The 21,872-nt window shown below is 45.4% G+C and overlaps 65 non-coding genes across 65 annotated transcripts; 42 read left to right on the top strand and 23 right to left on the bottom strand.

Moving 5' to 3' along the window:
• The first annotated feature begins 126 nt into the window (after positions 1-126).
• Positions 127-213, top strand: trnay-gua (transfer RNA tyrosine (anticodon GUA)). The gene is given in 2 exon segments: positions 127-163; positions 178-213. It is a non-coding gene; the product is annotated as a tRNA-Tyr (tRNA).
• Positions 214-276: 63 nt separating this feature from the next.
• Positions 277-348, bottom strand: trnae-cuc (transfer RNA glutamic acid (anticodon CUC)). Its single transcript has one exon. It is a non-coding gene; the product is annotated as a tRNA-Glu (tRNA).
• A 204-nt stretch (positions 349-552) lies between these two features.
• On the top strand, positions 553-625 carry trnak-uuu (transfer RNA lysine (anticodon UUU)). The gene has a single exon. It is a non-coding gene; the product is annotated as a tRNA-Lys (tRNA).
• Positions 626-1,096: 471 nt separating this feature from the next.
• trnay-gua (transfer RNA tyrosine (anticodon GUA)) lies at positions 1,097-1,183 on the top strand. The gene is given in 2 exon segments: positions 1,097-1,133; positions 1,148-1,183. It is a non-coding gene; the product is annotated as a tRNA-Tyr (tRNA).
• Positions 1,184-1,246: 63 nt separating this feature from the next.
• Positions 1,247-1,318, bottom strand: trnae-cuc (transfer RNA glutamic acid (anticodon CUC)). Its single transcript has one exon. It is a non-coding gene; the product is annotated as a tRNA-Glu (tRNA).
• Positions 1,319-1,522: 204 nt separating this feature from the next.
• On the top strand, positions 1,523-1,595 carry trnak-uuu (transfer RNA lysine (anticodon UUU)). The gene has a single exon. It is a non-coding gene; the product is annotated as a tRNA-Lys (tRNA).
• A 472-nt stretch (positions 1,596-2,067) lies between these two features.
• Positions 2,068-2,154, top strand: trnay-gua (transfer RNA tyrosine (anticodon GUA)). The gene is given in 2 exon segments: positions 2,068-2,104; positions 2,119-2,154. It is a non-coding gene; the product is annotated as a tRNA-Tyr (tRNA).
• A 63-nt stretch (positions 2,155-2,217) lies between these two features.
• trnae-cuc (transfer RNA glutamic acid (anticodon CUC)) lies at positions 2,218-2,289 on the bottom strand. Its single transcript has one exon. It is a non-coding gene; the product is annotated as a tRNA-Glu (tRNA).
• A 204-nt stretch (positions 2,290-2,493) lies between these two features.
• Positions 2,494-2,566, top strand: trnak-uuu (transfer RNA lysine (anticodon UUU)). Its single transcript has one exon. It is a non-coding gene; the product is annotated as a tRNA-Lys (tRNA).
• A 472-nt stretch (positions 2,567-3,038) lies between these two features.
• trnay-gua (transfer RNA tyrosine (anticodon GUA)) lies at positions 3,039-3,125 on the top strand. The gene is given in 2 exon segments: positions 3,039-3,075; positions 3,090-3,125. It is a non-coding gene; the product is annotated as a tRNA-Tyr (tRNA).
• Positions 3,126-3,188: 63 nt separating this feature from the next.
• On the bottom strand, positions 3,189-3,260 carry trnae-cuc (transfer RNA glutamic acid (anticodon CUC)). Its single transcript has one exon. It is a non-coding gene; the product is annotated as a tRNA-Glu (tRNA).
• A 204-nt stretch (positions 3,261-3,464) lies between these two features.
• On the top strand, positions 3,465-3,537 carry trnak-uuu (transfer RNA lysine (anticodon UUU)). The gene has a single exon. It is a non-coding gene; the product is annotated as a tRNA-Lys (tRNA).
• Positions 3,538-4,008: 471 nt separating this feature from the next.
• trnay-gua (transfer RNA tyrosine (anticodon GUA)) lies at positions 4,009-4,095 on the top strand. The gene is given in 2 exon segments: positions 4,009-4,045; positions 4,060-4,095. It is a non-coding gene; the product is annotated as a tRNA-Tyr (tRNA).
• A 62-nt stretch (positions 4,096-4,157) lies between these two features.
• Positions 4,158-4,229, bottom strand: trnae-cuc (transfer RNA glutamic acid (anticodon CUC)). Its single transcript has one exon. It is a non-coding gene; the product is annotated as a tRNA-Glu (tRNA).
• Positions 4,230-4,433: 204 nt separating this feature from the next.
• On the top strand, positions 4,434-4,506 carry trnak-uuu (transfer RNA lysine (anticodon UUU)). Its single transcript has one exon. It is a non-coding gene; the product is annotated as a tRNA-Lys (tRNA).
• Positions 4,507-5,128: 622 nt separating this feature from the next.
• On the bottom strand, positions 5,129-5,200 carry trnae-cuc (transfer RNA glutamic acid (anticodon CUC)). Its single transcript has one exon. It is a non-coding gene; the product is annotated as a tRNA-Glu (tRNA).
• Positions 5,201-5,404: 204 nt separating this feature from the next.
• On the top strand, positions 5,405-5,477 carry trnak-uuu (transfer RNA lysine (anticodon UUU)). Its single transcript has one exon. It is a non-coding gene; the product is annotated as a tRNA-Lys (tRNA).
• Positions 5,478-6,098: 621 nt separating this feature from the next.
• On the bottom strand, positions 6,099-6,170 carry trnae-cuc (transfer RNA glutamic acid (anticodon CUC)). Its single transcript has one exon. It is a non-coding gene; the product is annotated as a tRNA-Glu (tRNA).
• A 204-nt stretch (positions 6,171-6,374) lies between these two features.
• Positions 6,375-6,447, top strand: trnak-uuu (transfer RNA lysine (anticodon UUU)). The gene has a single exon. It is a non-coding gene; the product is annotated as a tRNA-Lys (tRNA).
• Positions 6,448-6,918: 471 nt separating this feature from the next.
• trnay-gua (transfer RNA tyrosine (anticodon GUA)) lies at positions 6,919-7,005 on the top strand. Its single transcript is given in 2 exon segments — positions 6,919-6,955; positions 6,970-7,005. It is a non-coding gene; the product is annotated as a tRNA-Tyr (tRNA).
• Positions 7,006-7,067: 62 nt separating this feature from the next.
• trnae-cuc (transfer RNA glutamic acid (anticodon CUC)) lies at positions 7,068-7,139 on the bottom strand. Its single transcript has one exon. It is a non-coding gene; the product is annotated as a tRNA-Glu (tRNA).
• A 204-nt stretch (positions 7,140-7,343) lies between these two features.
• On the top strand, positions 7,344-7,416 carry trnak-uuu (transfer RNA lysine (anticodon UUU)). Its single transcript has one exon. It is a non-coding gene; the product is annotated as a tRNA-Lys (tRNA).
• Positions 7,417-7,888: 472 nt separating this feature from the next.
• On the top strand, positions 7,889-7,975 carry trnay-gua (transfer RNA tyrosine (anticodon GUA)). Its single transcript is given in 2 exon segments — positions 7,889-7,925; positions 7,940-7,975. It is a non-coding gene; the product is annotated as a tRNA-Tyr (tRNA).
• A 63-nt stretch (positions 7,976-8,038) lies between these two features.
• On the bottom strand, positions 8,039-8,110 carry trnae-cuc (transfer RNA glutamic acid (anticodon CUC)). Its single transcript has one exon. It is a non-coding gene; the product is annotated as a tRNA-Glu (tRNA).
• Positions 8,111-8,314: 204 nt separating this feature from the next.
• trnak-uuu (transfer RNA lysine (anticodon UUU)) lies at positions 8,315-8,387 on the top strand. The gene has a single exon. It is a non-coding gene; the product is annotated as a tRNA-Lys (tRNA).
• Positions 8,388-8,858: 471 nt separating this feature from the next.
• On the top strand, positions 8,859-8,945 carry trnay-gua (transfer RNA tyrosine (anticodon GUA)). The gene is given in 2 exon segments: positions 8,859-8,895; positions 8,910-8,945. It is a non-coding gene; the product is annotated as a tRNA-Tyr (tRNA).
• Positions 8,946-9,008: 63 nt separating this feature from the next.
• trnae-cuc (transfer RNA glutamic acid (anticodon CUC)) lies at positions 9,009-9,080 on the bottom strand. Its single transcript has one exon. It is a non-coding gene; the product is annotated as a tRNA-Glu (tRNA).
• A 204-nt stretch (positions 9,081-9,284) lies between these two features.
• Positions 9,285-9,357, top strand: trnak-uuu (transfer RNA lysine (anticodon UUU)). The gene has a single exon. It is a non-coding gene; the product is annotated as a tRNA-Lys (tRNA).
• A 472-nt stretch (positions 9,358-9,829) lies between these two features.
• trnay-gua (transfer RNA tyrosine (anticodon GUA)) lies at positions 9,830-9,916 on the top strand. The gene is given in 2 exon segments: positions 9,830-9,866; positions 9,881-9,916. It is a non-coding gene; the product is annotated as a tRNA-Tyr (tRNA).
• A 63-nt stretch (positions 9,917-9,979) lies between these two features.
• Positions 9,980-10,051, bottom strand: trnae-cuc (transfer RNA glutamic acid (anticodon CUC)). Its single transcript has one exon. It is a non-coding gene; the product is annotated as a tRNA-Glu (tRNA).
• A 204-nt stretch (positions 10,052-10,255) lies between these two features.
• Positions 10,256-10,328, top strand: trnak-uuu (transfer RNA lysine (anticodon UUU)). The gene has a single exon. It is a non-coding gene; the product is annotated as a tRNA-Lys (tRNA).
• Positions 10,329-10,799: 471 nt separating this feature from the next.
• On the top strand, positions 10,800-10,886 carry trnay-gua (transfer RNA tyrosine (anticodon GUA)). Its single transcript is given in 2 exon segments — positions 10,800-10,836; positions 10,851-10,886. It is a non-coding gene; the product is annotated as a tRNA-Tyr (tRNA).
• Positions 10,887-10,948: 62 nt separating this feature from the next.
• On the bottom strand, positions 10,949-11,020 carry trnae-cuc (transfer RNA glutamic acid (anticodon CUC)). The gene has a single exon. It is a non-coding gene; the product is annotated as a tRNA-Glu (tRNA).
• A 204-nt stretch (positions 11,021-11,224) lies between these two features.
• trnak-uuu (transfer RNA lysine (anticodon UUU)) lies at positions 11,225-11,297 on the top strand. The gene has a single exon. It is a non-coding gene; the product is annotated as a tRNA-Lys (tRNA).
• Positions 11,298-11,768: 471 nt separating this feature from the next.
• Positions 11,769-11,855, top strand: trnay-gua (transfer RNA tyrosine (anticodon GUA)). The gene is given in 2 exon segments: positions 11,769-11,805; positions 11,820-11,855. It is a non-coding gene; the product is annotated as a tRNA-Tyr (tRNA).
• A 63-nt stretch (positions 11,856-11,918) lies between these two features.
• On the bottom strand, positions 11,919-11,990 carry trnae-cuc (transfer RNA glutamic acid (anticodon CUC)). The gene has a single exon. It is a non-coding gene; the product is annotated as a tRNA-Glu (tRNA).
• A 204-nt stretch (positions 11,991-12,194) lies between these two features.
• Positions 12,195-12,267, top strand: trnak-uuu (transfer RNA lysine (anticodon UUU)). The gene has a single exon. It is a non-coding gene; the product is annotated as a tRNA-Lys (tRNA).
• Positions 12,268-12,737: 470 nt separating this feature from the next.
• Positions 12,738-12,824, top strand: trnay-gua (transfer RNA tyrosine (anticodon GUA)). Its single transcript is given in 2 exon segments — positions 12,738-12,774; positions 12,789-12,824. It is a non-coding gene; the product is annotated as a tRNA-Tyr (tRNA).
• A 63-nt stretch (positions 12,825-12,887) lies between these two features.
• trnae-cuc (transfer RNA glutamic acid (anticodon CUC)) lies at positions 12,888-12,959 on the bottom strand. Its single transcript has one exon. It is a non-coding gene; the product is annotated as a tRNA-Glu (tRNA).
• A 204-nt stretch (positions 12,960-13,163) lies between these two features.
• trnak-uuu (transfer RNA lysine (anticodon UUU)) lies at positions 13,164-13,236 on the top strand. Its single transcript has one exon. It is a non-coding gene; the product is annotated as a tRNA-Lys (tRNA).
• A 471-nt stretch (positions 13,237-13,707) lies between these two features.
• Positions 13,708-13,794, top strand: trnay-gua (transfer RNA tyrosine (anticodon GUA)). Its single transcript is given in 2 exon segments — positions 13,708-13,744; positions 13,759-13,794. It is a non-coding gene; the product is annotated as a tRNA-Tyr (tRNA).
• A 62-nt stretch (positions 13,795-13,856) lies between these two features.
• Positions 13,857-13,928, bottom strand: trnae-cuc (transfer RNA glutamic acid (anticodon CUC)). Its single transcript has one exon. It is a non-coding gene; the product is annotated as a tRNA-Glu (tRNA).
• Positions 13,929-14,132: 204 nt separating this feature from the next.
• trnak-uuu (transfer RNA lysine (anticodon UUU)) lies at positions 14,133-14,205 on the top strand. Its single transcript has one exon. It is a non-coding gene; the product is annotated as a tRNA-Lys (tRNA).
• A 472-nt stretch (positions 14,206-14,677) lies between these two features.
• On the top strand, positions 14,678-14,764 carry trnay-gua (transfer RNA tyrosine (anticodon GUA)). The gene is given in 2 exon segments: positions 14,678-14,714; positions 14,729-14,764. It is a non-coding gene; the product is annotated as a tRNA-Tyr (tRNA).
• A 63-nt stretch (positions 14,765-14,827) lies between these two features.
• Positions 14,828-14,899, bottom strand: trnae-cuc (transfer RNA glutamic acid (anticodon CUC)). The gene has a single exon. It is a non-coding gene; the product is annotated as a tRNA-Glu (tRNA).
• A 204-nt stretch (positions 14,900-15,103) lies between these two features.
• On the top strand, positions 15,104-15,176 carry trnak-uuu (transfer RNA lysine (anticodon UUU)). The gene has a single exon. It is a non-coding gene; the product is annotated as a tRNA-Lys (tRNA).
• A 471-nt stretch (positions 15,177-15,647) lies between these two features.
• Positions 15,648-15,734, top strand: trnay-gua (transfer RNA tyrosine (anticodon GUA)). The gene is given in 2 exon segments: positions 15,648-15,684; positions 15,699-15,734. It is a non-coding gene; the product is annotated as a tRNA-Tyr (tRNA).
• Positions 15,735-15,797: 63 nt separating this feature from the next.
• On the bottom strand, positions 15,798-15,869 carry trnae-cuc (transfer RNA glutamic acid (anticodon CUC)). Its single transcript has one exon. It is a non-coding gene; the product is annotated as a tRNA-Glu (tRNA).
• Positions 15,870-16,073: 204 nt separating this feature from the next.
• trnak-uuu (transfer RNA lysine (anticodon UUU)) lies at positions 16,074-16,146 on the top strand. The gene has a single exon. It is a non-coding gene; the product is annotated as a tRNA-Lys (tRNA).
• Positions 16,147-16,618: 472 nt separating this feature from the next.
• trnay-gua (transfer RNA tyrosine (anticodon GUA)) lies at positions 16,619-16,705 on the top strand. The gene is given in 2 exon segments: positions 16,619-16,655; positions 16,670-16,705. It is a non-coding gene; the product is annotated as a tRNA-Tyr (tRNA).
• Positions 16,706-16,768: 63 nt separating this feature from the next.
• On the bottom strand, positions 16,769-16,840 carry trnae-cuc (transfer RNA glutamic acid (anticodon CUC)). The gene has a single exon. It is a non-coding gene; the product is annotated as a tRNA-Glu (tRNA).
• Positions 16,841-17,044: 204 nt separating this feature from the next.
• Positions 17,045-17,117, top strand: trnak-uuu (transfer RNA lysine (anticodon UUU)). The gene has a single exon. It is a non-coding gene; the product is annotated as a tRNA-Lys (tRNA).
• Positions 17,118-17,588: 471 nt separating this feature from the next.
• On the top strand, positions 17,589-17,675 carry trnay-gua (transfer RNA tyrosine (anticodon GUA)). Its single transcript is given in 2 exon segments — positions 17,589-17,625; positions 17,640-17,675. It is a non-coding gene; the product is annotated as a tRNA-Tyr (tRNA).
• A 63-nt stretch (positions 17,676-17,738) lies between these two features.
• On the bottom strand, positions 17,739-17,810 carry trnae-cuc (transfer RNA glutamic acid (anticodon CUC)). The gene has a single exon. It is a non-coding gene; the product is annotated as a tRNA-Glu (tRNA).
• Positions 17,811-18,014: 204 nt separating this feature from the next.
• Positions 18,015-18,087, top strand: trnak-uuu (transfer RNA lysine (anticodon UUU)). Its single transcript has one exon. It is a non-coding gene; the product is annotated as a tRNA-Lys (tRNA).
• Positions 18,088-18,708: 621 nt separating this feature from the next.
• On the bottom strand, positions 18,709-18,780 carry trnae-cuc (transfer RNA glutamic acid (anticodon CUC)). Its single transcript has one exon. It is a non-coding gene; the product is annotated as a tRNA-Glu (tRNA).
• A 204-nt stretch (positions 18,781-18,984) lies between these two features.
• On the top strand, positions 18,985-19,057 carry trnak-uuu (transfer RNA lysine (anticodon UUU)). The gene has a single exon. It is a non-coding gene; the product is annotated as a tRNA-Lys (tRNA).
• Positions 19,058-19,528: 471 nt separating this feature from the next.
• On the top strand, positions 19,529-19,615 carry trnay-gua (transfer RNA tyrosine (anticodon GUA)). The gene is given in 2 exon segments: positions 19,529-19,565; positions 19,580-19,615. It is a non-coding gene; the product is annotated as a tRNA-Tyr (tRNA).
• A 63-nt stretch (positions 19,616-19,678) lies between these two features.
• trnae-cuc (transfer RNA glutamic acid (anticodon CUC)) lies at positions 19,679-19,750 on the bottom strand. The gene has a single exon. It is a non-coding gene; the product is annotated as a tRNA-Glu (tRNA).
• Positions 19,751-19,954: 204 nt separating this feature from the next.
• On the top strand, positions 19,955-20,027 carry trnak-uuu (transfer RNA lysine (anticodon UUU)). The gene has a single exon. It is a non-coding gene; the product is annotated as a tRNA-Lys (tRNA).
• A 471-nt stretch (positions 20,028-20,498) lies between these two features.
• trnay-gua (transfer RNA tyrosine (anticodon GUA)) lies at positions 20,499-20,585 on the top strand. Its single transcript is given in 2 exon segments — positions 20,499-20,535; positions 20,550-20,585. It is a non-coding gene; the product is annotated as a tRNA-Tyr (tRNA).
• Positions 20,586-20,648: 63 nt separating this feature from the next.
• On the bottom strand, positions 20,649-20,720 carry trnae-cuc (transfer RNA glutamic acid (anticodon CUC)). Its single transcript has one exon. It is a non-coding gene; the product is annotated as a tRNA-Glu (tRNA).
• Positions 20,721-20,924: 204 nt separating this feature from the next.
• Positions 20,925-20,997, top strand: trnak-uuu (transfer RNA lysine (anticodon UUU)). The gene has a single exon. It is a non-coding gene; the product is annotated as a tRNA-Lys (tRNA).
• Positions 20,998-21,468: 471 nt separating this feature from the next.
• Positions 21,469-21,555, top strand: trnay-gua (transfer RNA tyrosine (anticodon GUA)). The gene is given in 2 exon segments: positions 21,469-21,505; positions 21,520-21,555. It is a non-coding gene; the product is annotated as a tRNA-Tyr (tRNA).
• Positions 21,556-21,618: 63 nt separating this feature from the next.
• Positions 21,619-21,690, bottom strand: trnae-cuc (transfer RNA glutamic acid (anticodon CUC)). Its single transcript has one exon. It is a non-coding gene; the product is annotated as a tRNA-Glu (tRNA).
• Between the last annotated feature and the right edge of the window lie 182 nt (positions 21,691-21,872).

Below are 21,872 nucleotides of genomic sequence, written 5' to 3' on the forward strand. Positions count from 1 at the left end.
ATGTCCAACTGGTACAGTGTGAGGTTTCCTCTTTGGTGGACCTTAAAGAGTTGAAAAAGCCACAACCGAACTGGTATCTTTGTCAACGTCCTTGTTTCTGGATCTATGCTGCATGTGCGTCAGAATCCTTCGGTAGCTCAGATGGTAGAGCGGAGGACTGTAGAGGTTAAAGCAGCAATCCTTAGGCCACCGGTTCAAATCCGGTTCGAAGGAAGCTTCTTTTTTTTCCAGGATATTACTGCCTTTAATGTCATGATGAGCAAAAAGTTTTCTGTTTTCCCTGACCGGGAATCGAACCCGGGCCGCGGCGGTGAGAGCGCCGAATCCTAGCCACTAGACCATCAGGGACAGCGATGTTATGCTAATGGATGAAGGCCTTTACATGAGTTCTGGCTGGCCGTTATTCATGAGTGAAGAAAGACCAGAATGTGGGTTATTCGTGACCACACCAGAACAAGTGGACCTTTTTGTGTCAAGACTGTCAAATGCTTCCCATGTCAGAGGTCAAGAATATCTGGACATGTTCTGAATCACAGAGCAAGGCTAAACGTAGCCTGGATAGCTCAGTCGGTAGAGCATCAGACTTTTAATCTGAGGGTCCAGGGTTCAAGTCCCTGTTCAGGCGTTGAACTTTACATGACCGTCAGCTCTTGAGCACCGTTCAGTCATCATCAGGCAGGCTTTTGGATTAAGCTGAACTTCCATCTTTACGTCTGCCTACCTGTGACTTCCTTGTCATTAATTATTTTGTCTATGTCCTTGTTAATGATGACAAAAAAACAACAATTAAAGCCACTCAGCCTTTCCTTTCTCTCTCTCTCTATGTGACATCACAATAGATTTTCTCAAAAAGCAATTCAAATTGTTCTAACCATTGGTGGGACCAACCCGTGGCCTTTTACCATCCACGTGTCCAAAATGCAGTACGCATGCCAATGTTGTTAACAGACATACGTGTTGGTAGCTCTACATGTCCAACTGGTACAGTGTGAGGTTTCCTCTTTGGTGGACCTTAAAGAGTTGAAAAAGCCACAACCGAACTGGTATCTTTGTCAACGTCCTTGTTTCTGGATCTATGCTGCATGTGCGTCAGAATCCTTCGGTAGCTCAGATGGTAGAGCGGAGGACTGTAGAGGTTAAAGCAGCAATCCTTAGGCCACCGGTTCAAATCCGGTTCGAAGGAAGCTTCTTTTTTTTCCAGGATATTACTGCCTTTAATGTCATGATGAGCAAAAAGTTTTCTGTTTTCCCTGACCGGGAATCGAACCCGGGCCGCGGCGGTGAGAGCGCCGAATCCTAGCCACTAGACCATCAGGGACAGCGATGTTATGCTAATGGATGAAGGCCTTTACATGAGTTCTGGCTGGCCGTTATTCATGAGTGAAGAAAGACCAGAATGTGGGTTATTCGTGACCACACCAGAACATGTGGACCTTTTTGTGTCAAGACTGTCAAATGCTTCCCATGTCAGAGGTCAAGAATATCTGGACATGTTCTGAATCACAGAGCAAGGCTAAACGTAGCCTGGATAGCTCAGTCGGTAGAGCATCAGACTTTTAATCTGAGGGTCCAGGGTTCAAGTCCCTGTTCAGGCGTTGAACTTTACATGACCATCCGCTCTTGAGCACTGTTCACTCATCGTCAGGCAGGCTTTTGGATTAAGCTGAACTTCCAGCTTTACGTCTGCCTACCTGTGACTTCCTTGTCATTAATTCTTTTGTCTATGTCCTTGTTAATGATGACAAAAAAAACACCAATTAAAGCCACTCAGCCTTTCCTTTCTCTCTCTCTCTATGTGACATCACAATAGATTTTCTCAAAAAGCAATTCAAATTGTTCTAACCATTGGTGGGACCAACCCGTGGCCTTTTACCATCCACGTGTCCAAAATGCAGTACGCATGCCAATGTTGTTAACAGACATACGTGTTGGTAGCTCTACATGTCCAACTGGTACAGTGTGAGGTTTCCTCTTTGGTGGACCTTAAAGAGTTGAAAAAGCCACAACCGAACTGGTATCTTTGTCAACGTCCTTGTTTCTGGATCTATGCTGCATGTGCGTCAGAATCCTTCGGTAGCTCAGATGGTAGAGCGGAGGACTGTAGAGGTTAAAGCAGCAATCCTTAGGCCACCGGTTCAAATCCGGTTCGAAGGAAGCTTCTTTTTTTTCCAGGATATTACTGCCTTTAATGTCATGATGAGCAAAAAGTTTTCTGTTTTCCCCGACCGGGAATCGAACCCGGGCCGCGGCGGTGAGAGCGCCGAATCCTAGCCACTAGACCACCAGGGACAGCGATGTTATGCTAATGGATGAAGGCCTTTACATGAGTTCTGGCTGGCCGTTATTCATGAGTGAAGAAAGACCAGAATGTGGGTTATTCGTGACCACACCAGAACATGTGGACCTTTTTGTGTCAAGACTGTCAAATGCTTCCCATGTCAGAGGTCAAGAATATCTGGACATGTTCTGAATCACAGAGCAAGGCTAAACGTAGCCTGGATAGCTCAGTCGGTAGAGCATCAGACTTTTAATCTGAGGGTCCAGGGTTCAAGTCCCTGTTCAGGCGTTGAACTTTACATGACCGTGAGCTCTTGAGCACCGTTCAGTCATCATCAGGCAGGCTTTTGGATTAAGCTGAACTTCCAGCTTTACGTCTGCCTACCTGTGACTTCCTTGTCATTAATTATTTTGTCTATGTCCTTGTTAATGATGACAAAAAAAACACCAATTAAAGCCACTCAGCCTTTCCTTTCTCTCTCTCTCTATGTGACATCACAATAGATTTTCTCAAAAAGCAATTCAAATTGTTCTAACCATTGGTGGGACCAACCCGTGGCCTTTTACCATCCACGTGTCCAAAATGCAGTACGCATGCCAATGTTGTTAACAGACATACGTGTTGGTAGCTCTACATGTCCAACTGGTACAGTGTGAGGTTTCCTCTTTGGTGGACCTTAAAGAGTTGAAAAAGCCACAACCGAACTGGTATCTTTGTCAACGTCCTTGTTTCTGGATCTATGCTGCATGTGCGTCAGAATCCTTCGGTAGCTCAGATGGTAGAGCGGAGGACTGTAGAGGTTAAAGCAGCAATCCTTAGGCCACCGGTTCAAATCCGGTTCGAAGGAAGCTTCTTTTTTTTCCAGGATATTACTGCCTTTAATGTCATGATGAGCAAAAAGTTTTCTGTTTTCCCTGACCGGGAATCGAACCCGGGCCGCGGCGGTGAGAGCGCCGAATCCTAGCCACTAGACCATCAGGGACAGCGATGTTATGCTAATGGATGAAGGCCTTTACATGAGTTCTGGCTGGCCGTTATTCATGAGTGAAGAAAGACCAGAATGTGGGTTATTCGTGACCACACCAGAACAAGTGGACCTTTTTGTGTCAAGACTGTCAAATGCTTCCCATGTCAGAGGTCAAGAATATCTGGACATGTTCTGAATCACAAAGCAAGGCTAAACGTAGCCTGGATAGCTCAGTCGGTAGAGCATCAGACTTTTAATCTGAGGGTCCAGGGTTCAAGTCCCTGTTCAGGCGTTGAACTTTACATGACCGTCAGCTCTTGAGCACCGTTCAGTCATCATCAGGCAGGCTTTTGGATTAAGCTGAACTTCCATCTTTACGTCTGCCTACCTGTGACTTCCTTGTCATTAATTATTTTGTCTATGTCCTTGTTAATGATGACAAAAAAACAACAATTAAAGCCACTCAGCCTTTCCTTTCTCTCTCTCTCTATGTGACATCACAATAGATTTTCTCAAAAAGCAATTCAAATTGTTCTAACCATTGGTGGGACCAACCCGTGGCCTTTTACCATCCACGTGTCCAAAATGCAGTACGCATGCCAATGTTGTTAACAGACATACGTGTTGGTAGCTCTACATGTCCAACTGGTACAGTGTGAGGTTTCCTCTTTGGTGGACCTTAAAGAGTTGAAAAAGCCACAACCGAACTGGTATCTTTGTCAACGTCCTTGTTTCTGGATCTATGCTGCATGTGCGTCAGAATCCTTCGGTAGCTCAGATGGTAGAGCGGAGGACTGTAGAGGTTAAAGCAGCAATCCTTAGGCCACCGGTTCAAATCCGGTTCGAAGGAAGCTTCTTTTTTTCCAGGATATTACTGCCTTTAATGTCATGATGAGCAAAAAGTTTTCTGTTTTCCCTGACCGGGAATCGAACCCGGGCCGCGGCGGTGAGAGCGCCGAATCCTAGCCACTAGACCATCAGGGACAGCGATGTTATGCTAATGGATGAAGGCCTTTACATGAGTTCTGGCTGGCCGTTATTCATGAGTGAAGAAAGACCAGAATGTGGGTTATTCGTGACCACACCAGAACATGTGGACCTTTTTGTGTCAAGACTGTCAAATGCTTCCCATGTCAGAGGTCAAGAATATCTGGACATGTTCTGAATCACAGAGCAAGGCTAAACGTAGCCTGGATAGCTCAGTCGGTAGAGCATCAGACTTTTAATCTGAGGGTCCAGGGTTCAAGTCCCTGTTCAGGCGTTGAACTTTACATGACCAACAGCTCTTGAGCACCGTTCAGTCATCATCAGGCAGGCTTTTGGATTAAGCTGAACTTCCAGCTTTACGTCTGCCTACCTGTGACTTCCTTGTCATTAATTATTTTGTCTATGTCCTTGTTAATGATGACAAAAAAAACACCAATTAAAGCCACTCAGCCTTTCCTTTCTCTCTCTCTCTATGTGACATCACAATAGATTTTCTCAAAAAGCAATTCAAATTGTTCTAACCATTGGTGGGACCAACCCGTGGCCTTTTACCGTCCACGTGTCCAAAATGCAGTACGCATGCCAATGTTGTTAACAGACATACGTGTTGGTAGCTCTACATGTCCAACTGGTACAGTGTGAGGTTTCCTCTTTGGTGGACCTTAAAGAGTTGAAAAAGCCACAACCGAACTGGTATCTTTGTCAACGTCCTTGTTTCTGGATCTATGCTGCATGTGCGTCAGAATCTTTCGGTAGCTCAGATGGTAGAGCGGAGGACTGTAGAGGTTAAAGCAGCAATCCTTAGGCCACCGGTTCAAATCCGGTTCGAAGGAAGCTTCTTTTTTTTCCAGGATATTACTGCCTTTAATGTCATGATGAGCAAAAAGTTTTCTGTTTTCCCTGACCGGGAATCGAACCCGGGCCGCGGCGGTGAGAGCGCCGAATCCTAGCGACTAGACCATCAGGGACAGCGATGTTATGCTAATGGATGAAGGCCTTTACATGAGTTCTGGCTGGCCGTTATTCATGAGTGAAGAAAGACCAGAATGTGGGTTATTCGTGACCACACCAGAACATGTGGACCTTTTTGTGTCAAGACTGTCAAATGCTTCCCATGTCAGAGGTCAAGAATATCTGGACATGTTCTGAATCACAGAGCAAGGCTAAACGTAGCCTGGATAGCTCAGTCGGTAGAGCATCAGACTTTTAATCTGAGGGTCCAGGGTTCAAGTCCCTGTTCAGGCGTTGAACTTTACATGACCGTGAGCTCTTGAGCACCGTTCAGTCATCATCAGGCAGGCTTTTGGATTAAGCTGAACTTCCAGCTTTACGTCTGCCTACCTGTGACTTCCTTGTCATTAATTATTTTGTCTATGTCCTTGTTAATGATGACAAAAAAACAACAATTAAAGCCACTCAGCCTTTCCTTTCTCTCTCTCTCTATGTGACATCACAATAGATTTTCTCAAAAAGCAATTCAAATTGTTCTAACCATTGGTGGGACCAACCCGTGGCCTTTTACCATCCACGTGTCCAAAATGCAGTACGCATGCCAATGTTGTTAACAGACATACGTGTTGGTAGCTCTACATGTCCAACTGGTACAGTGTGAGGTTTCCTCTTTGGTGGACCTTAAAGAGTTGAAAAAGCCACAACCGAACTGGTATCTTTGTCAACGTCCTTGTTTCTGGATCTATGCTGCATGTGCGTCAGAATCTTTCGGTAGCTCAGATGGTAGAGCGGAGGACTGTAGAGGTTAAAGCAGCAATCCTTAGGCCACCGGTTCAAATCCGGTTCGAAGGAAGCTTCTTTTTTTTCCAGGATATTACTGCCTTTAATGTCATGATGAGCAAAAAGTTTTCTGTTTTCCCTGACCGGGAATCGAACCCGGGCCGCGGCGGTGAGAGCGCCGAATCCTAGCCACTAGACCATCAGGGACAGCGATGTTATGCTAATGGATGAAGGCCTTTACATGAGTTCTGGCTGGCCGTTATTCATGAGTGAAGAAAGACCAGAATGTGGGTTATTCGTGACCACACCAGAACATGTGGACCTTTTTGTGTCAAGACTGTCAAATGCTTCCCATGTCAGAGGTCAAGAATATCTGGACATGTTCTGAATCACAGAGCAAGGCTAAACGTAGCCTGGATAGCTCAGTCGGTAGAGCATCAGACTTTTAATCTGAGGGTCCAGGGTTCAAGTCCCTGTTCAGGCGTTGAACTTTACATGACCGTGAGCTCTTGAGCACCGTTCAGTCATCATCAGGCAGGCTTTTGGATTAAGCTGAACTTCCAGCTTTACGTCTGCCTACCTGTGACTTCCTTGTCATTAATTATTTTGTCTATGTCCTTGTTAATGATGACAAAAAAACAACAATTAAAGCCACTCAGCCTTTCCTTTCTCTCTCTCTCTATGTGACATCACAATAGATTTTCTCAAAAAGCAATTCAAATTGTTCTAACCATTGGTGGGACCAACCCGTGGCCTTTTACCATCCACGTGTCCAAAATGCAGTACGCATGCCAATGTTGTTAACAGACATACGTGTTGGTAGCTCTACATGTCCAACTGGTACAGTGTGAGGTTTCCTCTTTGGTGGACCTTAAAGAGTTGAAAAAGCCACAACCGAACTGGTATCTTTGTCAACGTCCTTGTTTCTGGATCTATGCTGCATGTGCGTCAGAATCCTTCGGTAGCTCAGATGGTAGAGCGGAGGACTGTAGAGGTTAAAGCAGCAATCCTTAGGCCACCGGTTCAAATCCGGTTCGAAGGAAGCTTCTTTTTTTCCAGGATATTACTGCCTTTAATGTCATGATGAGCAAAAAGTTTTCTGTTTTCCCTGACCGGGAATCGAACCCGGGCCGCGGCGGTGAGAGCGCCGAATCCTAGCGACTAGACCATCAGGGACAGCGATGTTATGCTAATGAATGAAGGCTTTTTCATGAGTTCTGGCTGGCCGTTATTCATGAGTGAAGAAAGACCAGAATGTGGGTTATTCGTGACCACACCAGAACATGTGGACCTTTTTGTGTCAAGACTGTCAAATGCTTCCCATGTCAGAGGTCAAGAATATCTGGACATGTTCTGAATCACAGAGCAAGGCTAAACGTAGCCTGGATAGCTCAGTCGGTAGAGCATCAGACTTTTAATCTGAGGGTCCAGGGTTCAAGTCCCTGTTCAGGCGTTGAACTTTACATGACCGTGAGCTCTTGAGCACCGTTCAGTCATCATCAGGCAGGCTTTTGGATTAAGCTGAACTTCCAGCTTTACGTCTGCCTACCTGTGACTTCCTTGTCATTAATTATTTTGTCTATGTCCTTGTTAATGATGACAAAAAAAACACCAATTAAAGCCACTCAGCCTTTCCTTTCTCTCTCTCTCTATGTGACATCACAATAGATTTTCTCAAAAAGCAATTCAAATTGTTCTAACCATTGGTGGGACCAACCCGTGGCCTTTTACCATCCACGTGTCCAAAATGCAGTACGCATGCCAATGTTGTTAACAGACATACGTGTTGGTAGCTCTACATGTCCAACTGGTACAGTGTGAGGTTTCCTCTTTGGTGGACCTTAAAGAGTTGAAAAAGCCACAACCGAACTGGTATCTTTGTCAACGTCCTTGTTTCTGGATCTATGCTGCATGTGCGTCAGAATCCTTCGGTAGCTCAGATGGTAGAGCGGAGGACTGTAGAGGTTAAAGCAGCAATCCTTAGGCCACCGGTTCAAATCCGGTTCGAAGGAAGCTTCTTTTTTTTCCAGGATATTACTGCCTTTAATGTCATGATGAGCAAAAAGTTTTCTGTTTTCCCTGACCGGGAATCGAACCCGGGCCGCGGCGGTGAGAGCGCCGAATCCTAGCCACTAGACCATCAGGGACAGCGATGTTATGCTAATGGATGAAGGCCTTTACATGAGTTCTGGCTGGCCGTTATTCATGAGTGAAGAAAGACCAGAATGTGGGTTATTCGTGACCACACCAGAACAAGTGGACCTTTTTGTGTCAAGACTGTCAAATGCTTCCCATGTCAGAGGTCAAGAATATCTGGACATGTTCTGAATCACAGAGCAAGGCTAAACGTAGCCTGGATAGCTCAGTCGGTAGAGCATCAGACTTTTAATCTGAGGGTCCAGGGTTCAAGTCCCTGTTCAGGCGTTGAACTTTACATGACCGTCAGCTCTTGAGCACCGTTCAGTCATCATCAGGCAGGCTTTTGGATTAAGCTGAACTTCCATCTTTACGTCTGCCTACCTGTGACTTCCTTGTCATTAATTATTTTGTCTATGTCCTTGTTAATGATGACAAAAAAACAACAATTAAAGCCACTCAGCCTTTCCTTTCTCTCTCTCTCTATGTGACATCACAATAGATTTTCTCAAAAAGCAATTCAAATTGTTCTAACCATTGGTGGGACCAACCCGTGGCCTTTTACCATCCACGTGTCCAAAATGCAGTACGCATGCCAATGTTGTTAACAGACATACGTGTTGGTAGCTCTACATGTCCAACTGGTACAGTGTGAGGTTTCCTCTTTGGTGGACCTTAAAGAGTTGAAAAAGCCACAACCGAACTGGTATCTTTGTCAACGTCCTTGTTTCTGGATCTATGCTGCATGTGCGTCAGAATCCTTCGGTAGCTCAGATGGTAGAGCGGAGGACTGTAGAGGTTAAAGCAGCAATCCTTAGGCCACCGGTTCAAATCCGGTTCGAAGGAAGCTTCTTTTTTTTCCAGGATATTACTGCCTTTAATGTCATGATGAGCAAAAAGTTTTCTGTTTTCCCTGACCGGGAATCGAACCCGGGCCGCGGCGATGAGAGCGCCGAATCCTAGCCACTAGACCATCAGGGACAGCGATGTTATGCTAATGGATGAAGGCCTTTACATGAGTTCTGGCTGGCCGTTATTCATGAGTGAAGAAAGACCAGAATGTGGGTTATTCGTGACCACACCAGAACATGTGGACCTTTTTGTGTCAAGACTGTCAAATGCTTCCCATGTCAGAGGTCAAGAATATCTGGACATGTTCTGAATCACAGAGCAAGGCTAAACGTAGCCTGGATAGCTCAGTCGGTAGAGCATCAGACTTTTAATCTGAGGGTCCAGGGTTCAAGTCCCTGTTCAGGCGTTGAACTTTACATGACCAACAGCTCTTGAGCACCGTTCAGTCATCATCAGGCAGGCTTTTGGATTAAGCTGAACTTCCAGCTTTACGTCTGCCTACCTGTGACTTCCTTGTCATTAATTATTTTGTCTATGTCCTTGTTAATGATGACAAAAAAAACACCAATTAAAGCCACTCAGCCTTTCCTTTCTCTCTCTCTCTATGTGACATCACAATAGATTTTCTCAAAAAGCAATTCAAATTGTTCTAACCATTGGTGGGACCAACCCGTGGCCTTTTACCATCCACGTGTCCAAAATGCAGTACGCATGCCAATGTTGTTAACAGACATACGTGTTGGTAGCTCTACATGTCCAACTGGTACAGTGTGAGGTTTCCTCTTTGGTGGACCTTAAAGAGTTGAAAAAGCCACAACCGAACTGGTATCTTTGTCAACGTCCTTGTTTCTGGATCTATGCTGCATGTGCGTCAGAATCCTTCGGTAGCTCAGATGGTAGAGCGGAGGACTGTAGAGGTTAAAGCAGCAATCCTTAGGCCACCGGTTCAAATCCGGTTCGAAGGAAGCTTCTTTTTTTTCCAGGATATTACTGCCTTTAATGTCATGATGAGCAAAAAGTTTTCTGTTTTCCCTGACCGGGAATCGAACCCGGGCCGCGGCGGTGAGAGCGCCGAATCCTAGCCACTAGACCATCAGGGACAGCGATGTTATGCTAATGGATGAAGGCCTTTACATGAGTTCTGGCTGGCCGTTATTCATGAGTGAAGAAAGACCAGAATGTGGGTTATTCGTGACCACACCAGAACATGTGGACCTTTTTGTGTCAAGACTGTCAAATGCTTCCCATGTCAGAGGTCAAGAATATCTGGACATGTTCTGAATCACAGAGCAAGGCTAAACGTAGCCTGGATAGCTCAGTCGGTAGAGCATCAGACTTTTAATCTGAGGGTCCAGGGTTCAAGTCCCTGTTCAGGCGTTGAACTTTACATGACCGTGAGCTCTTGAGCACCGTTCAGTCATCATCAGGCAGGCTTTTGGATTAAGCTGAACTTCCAGCTTTACGTCTGCCTACCTGTGACTTCCTTGTCATTAATTATTTTGTCTATGTCCTTGTTAATGATGACAAAAAAACAACAATTAAAGCCACTCAGCCTTTCCTTTCTCTCTCTCTCTATGTGACATCACAATAGATTTTCTCAAAAAGCAATTCAAATTGTTCTAACCATTGGTGGGACCAACCCGTGGCCTTTTACCATCCACGTGTCCAAAATGCAGTACGCATGCCAATGTTGTTAACAGACATACGTGTTGGTAGCTCTACATGTCCAACTGGTACAGTGTGAGGTTTCCTCTTTGGTGGACCTTAAAGAGTTGAAAAAGCCACAACCGAACTGGTATCTTTGTCAACGTCCTTGTTTCTGGATCTATGCTGCATGTGCGTCAGAATCCTTCGGTAGCTCAGATGGTAGAGCGGAGGACTGTAGAGGTTAAAGCAGCAATCCTTAGGCCACCGGTTCAAATCCGGTTCGAAGGAAGCTTCTTTTTTTCCAGGATATTACTGCCTTTAATGTCATGATGAGCAAAAAGTTTTCTGTTTTCCCTGACCGGGAATCGAACCCGGGCCGCGGCGGTGAGAGCGCCGAATCCTAGCGACTAGACCATCAGGGACAGCGATGTTATGCTAATGAATGAAGGCTTTTTCATGAGTTCTGGCTGGCCGTTATTCATGAGTGAAGAAAGACCAGAATGTGGGTTATTCGTGACCACACCAGAACATGTGGACCTTTTTGTGTCAAGACTGTCAAATGCTTCCCATGTCAGAGGTCAAGAATATCTGGACATGTTCTGAATCACAGAGCAAGGCTAAACGTAGCCTGGATAGCTCAGTCGGTAGAGCATCAGACTTTTAATCTGAGGGTCCAGGGTTCAAGTCCCTGTTCAGGTGTTGAACTTTACATGACCGTCAGCTCTTGAGCACCGTTCACTCATCGTCAGGCAGGCTATTGGATTAAGCTGAACTTCCAGCTTTACGTCTGCCTACCTGTGACTTCCTTGTCATTAATTCTTTTGTCTATGTCCTTGTTAATGATGACAAAAAAACACCAATTAAAGCCACTCAGCCTTTCCTTTCTCTCTCTCTCTATGTGACATCACAATAGATTTTCTCAAAAAGCAATTCAAATTGTTCTAACCATTGGTGGGACCAACCCGTGGCCTTTTACCATCCACGTGTCCAAAATGCAGTACGCATGCCAATGTTGTTAACAGACATACGTGTTGGTAGCTCTACATGTCCAACTGGTACAGTGTGAGGTTTCCTCTTTGGTGGACCTTAAAGAGTTGAAAAAGCCACAACCGAACTGGTATCTTTGTCAACGTCCTTGTTTCTGGATCTATGCTGCATGTGCGTCAGAATCCTTCGGTAGCTCAGATGGTAGAGCGGAGGACTGTAGAGGTTAAAGCAGCAATCCTTAGGCCACCGGTTCAAATCCGGTTCGAAGGAAGCTTCTTTTTTTTCCAGGATATTACTGCCTTTAATGTCATGATGAGCAAAAAGTTTTCTGTTTTCCCTGACCGGGAATCGAACCCGGGCCGCGGCGGTGAGAGCGCCGAATCCTAGCCACTAGACCATCAGGGACAGCGATGTTATGCTAATGGATGAAGGCCTTTACATGAGTTCTGGCTGGCCGTTATTCATGAGTGAAGAAAGACCAGAATGTGGGTTATTCGTGACCACACCAGAACATGTGGACCTTTTTGTGTCAAGACTGTCAAATGCTTCCCATGTCAGAGGTCAAGAATATCTGGACATGTTCTGAATCACAGAGCAAGGCTAAACGTAGCCTGGATAGCTCAGTCGGTAGAGCATCAGACTTTTAATCTGAGGGTCCAGGGTTCAAGTCCCTGTTCAGGCGTTGAACTTTACATGACCAACAGCTCTTGAGCACCGTTCAGTCATCATCAGGCAGGCTTTTGGATTAAGCTGAACTTCCAGCTTTACGTCTGCCTACCTGTGACTTCCTTGTCATTAATTATTTTGTCTATGTCCTTGTTAATGATGACAAAAAAAACACCAATTAAAGCCACTCAGCCTTTCCTTTCTCTCTCTCTATGTGACATCACAATAGATTTTCTCAAAAAGCAATTCAAATTGTTCTAACCATTGGTGGGACCAACCCGTGGCCTTTTACCATCCACGTGTCCAAAATGCAGTACGCATGCCAATGTTGTTAACAGACATACGTGTTGGTAGCTCTACATGTCCAACTGGTACAGTGTGAGGTTTCCTCTTTGGTGGACCTTAAAGAGTTGAAAAAGCCACAACCGAACTGGTATCTTTGTCAACGTCCTTGTTTCTGGATCTATGCTGCATGTGCGTCAGAATCCTTCGGTAGCTCAGATGGTAGAGCGGAGGACTGTAGAGGTTAAAGCAGCAATCCTTAGGCCACCGGTTCAAATCCGGTTCGAAGGAAGCTTCTTTTTTTTCCAGGATATTACTGCCTTTAATGTCATGATGAGCAAAAAGTTTTCTGTTTTCCCTGACCGGGAATCGAACCCGGGCCGCGGCGGTGAGAGCGCCGAATCCTAGCCACTAGACCATCAGGGACAGCGATGTTATGCTAATGGATGAAGGCCTTTACATGAGTTCTGGCTGGCCGTTATTCATGAGTGAAGAAAGACCAGAATGTGGGTTATTCGTGACCACACCAGAACATGTGGACCTTTTTGTGTCAAGACTGTCAAATGCTTCCCATGTCAGAGGTCAAGAATATCTGGACATGTTCTGAATCACAGAGCAAGGCTAAACGTAGCCTGGATAGCTCAGTCGGTAGAGCATCAGACTTTTAATCTGAGGGTCCAGGGTTCAAGTCCCTGTTCAGGCGTTGAACTTTACATGACCGTGAGCTCTTGAGCACCGTTCAGTCATCATCAGGCAGGCTTTTGGATTAAGCTGAACTTCCAGCTTTACGTCTGCCTACCTGTGACTTCCTTGTCATTAATTATTTTGTCTATGTCCTTGTTAATGATGACAAAAAAACAACAATTAAAGCCACTCAGCCTTTCCTTTCTCTCTCTCTCTATGTGACATCACAATAGATTTTCTCAAAAAGCAATTCAAATTGTTCTAACCATTGGTGGGACCAACCCGTGGCCTTTTACCATCCACGTGTCCAAAATGCAGTACGCATGCCAATGTTGTTAACAGACATACGTGTTGGTAGCTCTACATGTCCAACTGGTACAGTGTGAGGTTTCCTCTTTGGTGGACCTTAAAGAGTTGAAAAAGCCACAACCGAACTGGTATCTTTGTCAACGTCCTTGTTTCTGGATCTATGCTGCATGTGCGTCAGAATCCTTCGGTAGCTCAGATGGTAGAGCGGAGGACTGTAGAGGTTAAAGCAGCAATCCTTAGGCCACCGGTTCAAATCCGGTTCGAAGGAAGCTTCTTTTTTTCCAGGATATTACTGCCTTTAATGTCATGATGAGCAAAAAGTTTTCTGTTTTCCCTGACCGGGAATCGAACCCGGGCCGCGGCGGTGAGAGCGCCGAATCCTAGCGACTAGACCATCAGGGACAGCGATGTTATGCTAATGAATGAAGGCTTTTTCATGAGTTCTGGCTGGCCGTTATTCATGAGTGAAGAAAGACCAGAATGTGGGTTATTCGTGACCACACCAGAACATGTGGACCTTTTTGTGTCAAGACTGTCAAATGCTTCCCATGTCAGAGGTCAAGAATATCTGGACATGTTCTGAATCACAGAGCAAGGCTAAACGTAGCCTGGATAGCTCAGTCGGTAGAGCATCAGACTTTTAATCTGAGGGTCCAGGGTTCAAGTCCCTGTTCAGGCGTTGAACTTTACATGACCGTCAGCTCTTGAGCACCGTTCACTCATCGTCAGGCAGGCTATTGGATTAAGCTGAACTTCCAGCTTTACGTCTGCCTACCTGTGACTTCCTTGTCATTAATTATTTTGTCTATGTCCTTGTTAATGATGACAAAAAAAACACCAATTAAAGCCACTCAGCCTTTCCTTTCTCTCTCTCTCTATGTGACATCACAATAGATTTTCTCAAAAAGCAATTCAAATTGTTCTAACCATTGGTGGGACCAACCCGTGGCCTTTTACCATCCACGTGTCCAAAATGCAGTACGCATGCCAATGTTGTTAACAGACATACGTGTTGGTAGCTCTACATGTCCAACTGGTACAGTGTGAGGTTTCCTCTTTGGTGGACCTTAAAGAGTTGAAAAAGCCACAACCGAACTGGTATCTTTGTCAACGTCCTTGTTTCTGGATCTATGCTGCATGTGCGTCAGAATCCTTCGGTAGCTCAGATGGTAGAGCGGAGGACTGTAGAGGTTAAAGCAGCAATCCTTAGGCCACCGGTTCAAATCCGGTTCGAAGGAAGCTTCTTTTTTTTCCAGGATATTACTGCCTTTAATGTCATGATGAGCAAAAAGTTTTCTGTTTTCCCTGACCGGGAATCGAACCCGGGCCGCGGCGGTGAGAGCGCCGAATCCTAGCCACTAGACCATCAGGGACAGCGATGTTATGCTAATGGATGAAGGCCTTTACATGAGTTCTGGCTGGCCGTTATTCATGAGTGAAGAAAGACCAGAATGTGGGTTATTCGTGACCACACCAGAACAAGTGGACCTTTTTGTGTCAAGACTGTCAAATGCTTCCCATGTCAGAGGTCAAGAATATCTGGACATGTTCTGAATCACAGAGCAAGGCTAAACGTAGCCTGGATAGCTCAGTCGGTAGAGCATCAGACTTTTAATCTGAGGGTCCAGGGTTCAAGTCCCTGTTCAGGCGTTGAACTTTACATGACCGTCAGCTCTTGAGCACCGTTCAGTCATCATCAGGCAGGCTTTTGGATTAAGCTGAACTTCCAGCTTTACGTCTGCCTACCTGTGACTTCCTTGTCATTAATTATTTTGTCTATGTCCTTGTTAATGATGACAAAAAAACAACAATTAAAGCCACTCAGCCTTTCCTTTCTCTCTCTCTCTATGTGACATCACAATAGATTTTCTCAAAAAGCAATTCAAATTGTTCTAACCATTGGTGGGACCAACCCGTGGCCTTTTACCATCCACGTGTCCAAAATGCAGTACGCATGCCAATGTTGTTAACAGACATACGTGTTGGTAGCTCTACATGTCCAACTGGTACAGTGTGAGGTTTCCTCTTTGGTGGACCTTAAAGAGTTGAAAAAGCCACAACCGAACTGGTATCTTTGTCAACGTCCTTGTTTCTGGATCTATGCTGCATGTGCGTCAGAATCCTTCGGTAGCTCAGATGGTAGAGCGGAGGACTGTAGAGGTTAAAGCAGCAATCCTTAGGCCACCGGTTCAAATCCGGTTCGAAGGAAGCTTCTTTTTTTTCCAGGATATTACTGCCTTTAATGTCATGATGAGCAAAAAGTTTTCTGTTTTCCCTGACCGGGAATCGAACCCGGGCCGCGGCGGTGAGAGCGCCGAATCCTAGCCACTAGACCATCAGGGACAGCGATGTTATGCTAATGGATGAAGGCCTTTACATGAGTTCTGGCTGGCCGTTATTCATGAGTGAAGAAAGACCAGAATGTGGGTTATTCGTGACCACACCAGAACATGTGGACCTTTTTGTGTCAAGACTGTCAAATGCTTCCCATGTCAGAGGTCAAGAATATCTGGACATGTTCTGAATCACAGAGCAAGGCTAAACGTAGCCTGGATAGCTCAGTCGGTAGAGCATCAGACTTTTAATCTGAGGGTCCAGGGTTCAAGTCCCTGTTCAGGCGTTGAACTTTACATGACCAACAGCTCTTGAGCACCGTTCAGTCATCATCAGGCAGGCTTTTGGATTAAGCTGAACTTCCAGCTTTACGTCTGCCTACCTGTGACTTCCTTGTCATTAATTATTTTGTCTATGTCCTTGTTAATGATGACAAAAAAAACACCAATTAAAGCCACTCAGCCTTTCCTTTCTCTCTCTCTCTATGTGACATCACAATAGATTTTCTCAAAAAGCAATTCAAATTGTTCTAACCATTGGTGGGACCAACCCGTGGCCTTTTACCATCCACGTGTCCAAAATGCAGTACGCATGCCAATGTTGTTAACAGACATACGTGTTGGTAGCTCTACATGTCCAACTGGTACAGTGTGAGGTTTCCTCTTTGGTGGACCTTAAAGAGTTGAAAAAGCCACAACCGAACTGGTATCTTTGTCAACGTCCTTGTTTCTGGATCTATGCTGCATGTGCGTCAGAATCCTTCGGTAGCTCAGATGGTAGAGCGGAGGACTGTAGAGGTTAAAGCAGCAATCCTTAGGCCACCGGTTCAAATCCGGTTCGAAGGAAGCTTCTTTTTTTTCCAGGATATTACTGCCTTTAATGTCATGATGAGCAAAAAGTTTTCTGTTTTCCCTGACCGGGAATCGAACCCGGGCCGCGGCGGTGAGAGCGCCGAATCCTAGCCACTAGACCATCAGGGACAGCGATGTTATGCTAATGGATGAAGGCCTTTACATGAGTTCTGGCTGGCCGTTATTCATGAGTGAAGAAAGACCAGAATGTGGGTTATTCGTGACCACACCAGAACATGTGGACCTTTTTGTGTCAAGACTGTCAAATGCTTCCCATGTCAGAGGTCAAGAATATCTGGACATGTTCTGAATCACAGAGCAAGGCTAAACGTAGCCTGGATAGCTCAGTCGGTAGAGCATCAGACTTTTAATCTGAGGGTCCAGGGTTCAAGTCCCTGTTCAGGCGTTGAACTTTACATGACCGTGAGCTCTTGAGCACCGTTCAGTCATCATCAGGCAGGCTTTTGGATTAAGCTGAACTTCCAGCTTTACGTCTGCCTACCTGTGACTTCCTTGTCATTAATTATTTTGTCTATGTCCTTGTTAATGATGACAAAAAAACAACAATTAAAGCCACTCAGCCTTTCCTTTCTCTCTCTCTCTATGTGACATCACAATAGATTTTCTCAAAAAGCAATTCAAATTGTTCTAACCATTGGTGGGACCAACCCGTGGCCTTTTACCATCCACGTGTCCAAAATGCAGTACGCATGCCAATGTTGTTAACAGACATACGTGTTGGTAGCTCTACATGTCCAACTGGTACAGTGTGAGGTTTCCTCTTTGGTGGACCTTAAAGAGTTGAAAAAGCCACAACCGAACTGGTATCTTTGTCAACGTCCTTGTTTCTGGATCTATGCTGCATGTGCGTCAGAATCCTTCGGTAGCTCAGATGGTAGAGCGGAGGACTGTAGAGGTTAAAGCAGCAATCCTTAGGCCACCGGTTCAAATCCGGTTCGAAGGAAGCTTCTTTTTTTTCCAGGATATTACTGCCTTTAATGTCATGATGAGCAAAAAGTTTTCTGTTTTCCCTGACCGGGAATCGAACCCGGGCCGCGGCGGTGAGAGCGCCGAATCCTAGCCACTAGACCATCAGGGACAGCGATGTTATGCTAATGGATGAAGGCCTTTACATGAGTTCTGGCTGGCCGTTATTCATGAGTGAAGAAAGACCAGAATGTGGGTTATTCGTGACCACACCAGAACAAGTGGACCTTTTTGTGTCAAGACTGTCAAATGCTTCCCATGTCAGAGGTCAAGAATATCTGGACATGTTCTGAATCACAGAGCAAGGCTAAACGTAGCCTGGATAGCTCAGTCGGTAGAGCATCAGACTTTTAATCTGAGGGTCCAGGGTTCAAGTCCCTGTTCAGGCGTTGAACTTTACATGACCATCCGCTCTTGAGCACTGTTCACTCATCGTCAGGCAGGCTTTTGGATTAAGCTGAACTTCCAGCTTTACGTCTGCCTACCTGTGACTTCCTTGTCATTAATTCTTTTGTCTATGTCCTTGTTAATGATGACAAAAAAAACAACAATTAAAGCCACTCAGCCTTTCCTTTCTCTCTCTCTCTATGTGACATCACAATAGATTTTCTCAAAAAGCAATTCAAATTGTTCTAACCATTGGTGGGACCAACCCGTGGCCTTTTACCATCCACGTGTCCAAAATGCAGTACGCATGCCAATGTTGTTAACAGACATACGTGTTGGTAGCTCTACATGTCCAACTGGTACAGTGTGAGGTTTCCTCTTTGGTGGACCTTAAAGAGTTGAAAAAGCCACAACCGAACTGGTATCTTTGTCAACGTCCTTGTTTCTGGATCTATGCTGCATGTGCGTCAGAATCCTTCGGTAGCTCAGATGGTAGAGCGGAGGACTGTAGAGGTTAAAGCATCAATCCTTAGGCCACCGGTTCAAATCCGGTTTGAAGGAAGCTTCTTTTTTTCCAGGATATTACTGCCTTTAATGTCATGATGAGCAAAAAGTTTTCTGTTTTCCCTGACCGGGAATCAAACCCGGGCCGCGGCGGTGAGAGCGCCGAATCCTAGCCACTAGACCATCAGGGACAGCGATGTTATGCTAATGGATGAAGGCCTTTACATGAGTTCTGGCTGGCCGTTATTCATGAGTGAAGAAAGACCAGAATGTGGGTTATTCGTGACCACACCAGAACATGTGGACCTTTTTGTGTCAAGACTGTCAAATGCTTCCCACGTCAGAGGTCAAGAATATCTGGACATGTTCTGAATCACAGAGCAAGGCTAAACGTAGCCTGGATAGCTCAGTCGGTAGAGCATCAGACTTTTAATCTGAGGGTCCAGGGTTCAAGTCCCTGTTCAGGCGTTGAACTTTACATGACCGTGAGCTCTTGAGCACCGTTCAGTCATCATCAGGCAGGCTTTTGGATTAAGCTGAACTTCCAGCTTTACGTCTGCCTACCTGTGACTTCCTTGTCATTAATTATTTTGTCTATGTCCTTGTTAATGATGACAAAAAAACAACAATTAAAGCCACTCAGCCTTTCCTTTCTCTCTCTCTCTATGTGACATCACAATAGATTTTCTCAAAAAGCAATTCAAATTGTTCTAACCATTGGTGGGACCAACCCGTGGCCTTTTACCATCCACGTGTCCAAAATGCAGTACGCATGCCAATGTTGTTAACAGACATACGTGTTGGTAGCTCTACATGTCCAACTGGTACAGTGTGAGGTTTCCTCTTTGGTGGACCTTAAAGAGTTGAAAAAGCCACAACCGAACTGGTATCTTTGTCAACGTCCTTGTTTCTGGATCTATGCTGCATGTGCGTCAGAATCCTTCGGTAGCTCAGATGGTAGAGCGGAGGACTGTAGAGGTTAAAGCAGCAATCCTTAGGCCACCGGTTCAAATCCGGTTCGAAGGAAGCTTCTTTTTTTTCCAGGATATTACTGCCTTTAATGTCATGATGAGCAAAAAGTTTTCTGTTTTCCCTGACCGGGAATCGAACCCGGGCCGCGGCGGTGAGAGCGCCGAATCCTAGCCACTAGACCATCAGGGACAGCGATGTTATGCTAATGGATGAAGGCCTTTACATGAGTTCTGGCTGGCCGTTATTCATGAGTGAAGAAAGACCAGAATGTGGGTTATTCGTGACCACACCAGAACAAGTGGACCTTTTTGTGTCAAGACTGTCAAATGCTTCCCATGTCAGAGGTCAAGAATATCTGGACATGTTCTGAATCACAGAGCAAGGCTAAACGTAGCCTGGATAGCTCAGTCGGTAGAGCATCAGACTTTTAATCTGAGGGTCCAGGGTTCAAGTCCCTGTTCAGGCGTTGAACTTTACATGACCGTCAGCTCTTGAGCACCGTTCAGTCATCATCAGGCAGGCTTTTGGATTAAGCTGAACTTCCAGCTTTACGTCTGCCTACCTGTGACTTCCTTGTCATTAATTATTTTGTCTATGTCCTTGTTAATGATGACAAAAAAACAACAATTAAAGCCACTCAGCCTTTCCTTTCTCTCTCTCTCTATGTGACATCACAATAGATTTTCTCAAAAAGCAATTCAAATTGTTCTAACCATTGGTGGGACCAACCCGTGGCCTTTTACCATCCACGTGTCCAAAATGCAGTACGCATGCCAATGTTGTTAACAGACATACGTGTTGGTAGCTCTACATGTCCAACTGGTACAGTGTGAGGTTTCCTCTTTGGTGGACCTTAAAGAGTTGAAAAAGCCACAACCGAACTGGTATCTTTGTCAACGTCCTTGTTTCTGGATCTATGCTGCATGTGCGTCAGAATCCTTCGGTAGCTCAGATGGTAGAGCGGAGGACTGTAGAGGTTAAAGCAGCAATCCTTAGGCCACCGGTTCAAATCCGGTTCGAAGGAAGCTTCTTTTTTTTCCAGGATATTACTGCCTTTAATGTCATGATGAGCAAAAAGTTTTCTGTTTTCCCTGACCGGGAATCGAACCCGGGCCGCGGCGGTGAGAGCGCCGAATCCTAGCCACTAGACCATCAGGGACAGCGATGTTATGCTAATGGATGAAGGCCTTTACATGAGTTCTGGCTGGCCGTTATTCATGAGTGAAGAAAGACCAGAATGTGGGTTATTCGTGACCACACCAGAACATGTGGACCTTTTTGTGTCAAGACTGTCAAATGCTTCCCATGTCAGAGGTCAAGAATATCTGGACATGTTCTGAATCACAGAGCAAGGCTAAACGTAGCCTGGATAGCTCAGTCGGTAGAGCATCAGACTTTTAATCTGAGGGTCCAGGGTTCAAGTCCCTGTTCAGGCGTTGAACTTTACATGACCGTGAGCTCTTGAGCACCGTTCAGTCATCATCAGGCAGGCTTTTGGATTAAGCTGAACTTCCAGCTTTACGTCTGCCTACCTGTGACTTCCTTGTCATTAATTATTTTGTCTATGTCCTTGTTAATGATGACAAAAAAACAACAATTAAAGCCACTCAGCCTTTCCTTTCTCTCTCTCTCTATGTGACATCACAATAGATTTTCTCAAAAAGCAATTCAAATTGTTCTAACCATTGGTGGGACCAACCCGTGGCCTTTTACCATCCACGTGTCCAAAATGCAGTACGCATGCCAATGTTGTTAACAGACATACGTGTTGGTAGCTCTACATGTCCAACTGGTACAGTGTGAGGTTTCCTCTTTGGTGGACCTTAAAGAGTTGAAAAAGCCACAACCGAACTGGTATCTTTGTCAACGTCCTTGTTTCTGGATCTATGCTGCATGTGCGTCAGAATCCTTCGGTAGCTCAGATGGTAGAGCGGAGGACTGTAGAGGTTAAAGCAGCAATCCTTAGGCCACCGGTTCAAATCCGGTTCGAAGGAAGCTTCTTTTTTTTCCAGGATATTACTGCCTTTAATGTCATGATGAGCAAAAAGTTTTCTGTTTTCCCTGACCGGGAATCGAACCCGGGCCGCGGCGGTGAGAGCGCCGAATCCTAGCGACTAGACCATCAGGGACAGCGATGTTATGCTAATGGATGAAGGCCTTTACATGAGTTCTGGCTGGCCGTTATTCATGAGTGAAGAAAGACCAGAATGTGGGTTATTCGTGACCACACCAGAACAAGTGGACCTTTTTGTGTCAAGACTGTCAAATGCTTCCCATGTCAGAGGTCAAGAATATCTGGACATGTTCTGAA

The sequence above is a fragment of the Brachyhypopomus gauderio genome, unplaced genomic scaffold, assembly GCF_052324685.1.
Source record: "Brachyhypopomus gauderio isolate BG-103 unplaced genomic scaffold, BGAUD_0.2 sc94, whole genome shotgun sequence".
Taxonomy (NCBI): domain Eukaryota; kingdom Metazoa; phylum Chordata; class Actinopteri; order Gymnotiformes; family Hypopomidae; genus Brachyhypopomus; species Brachyhypopomus gauderio.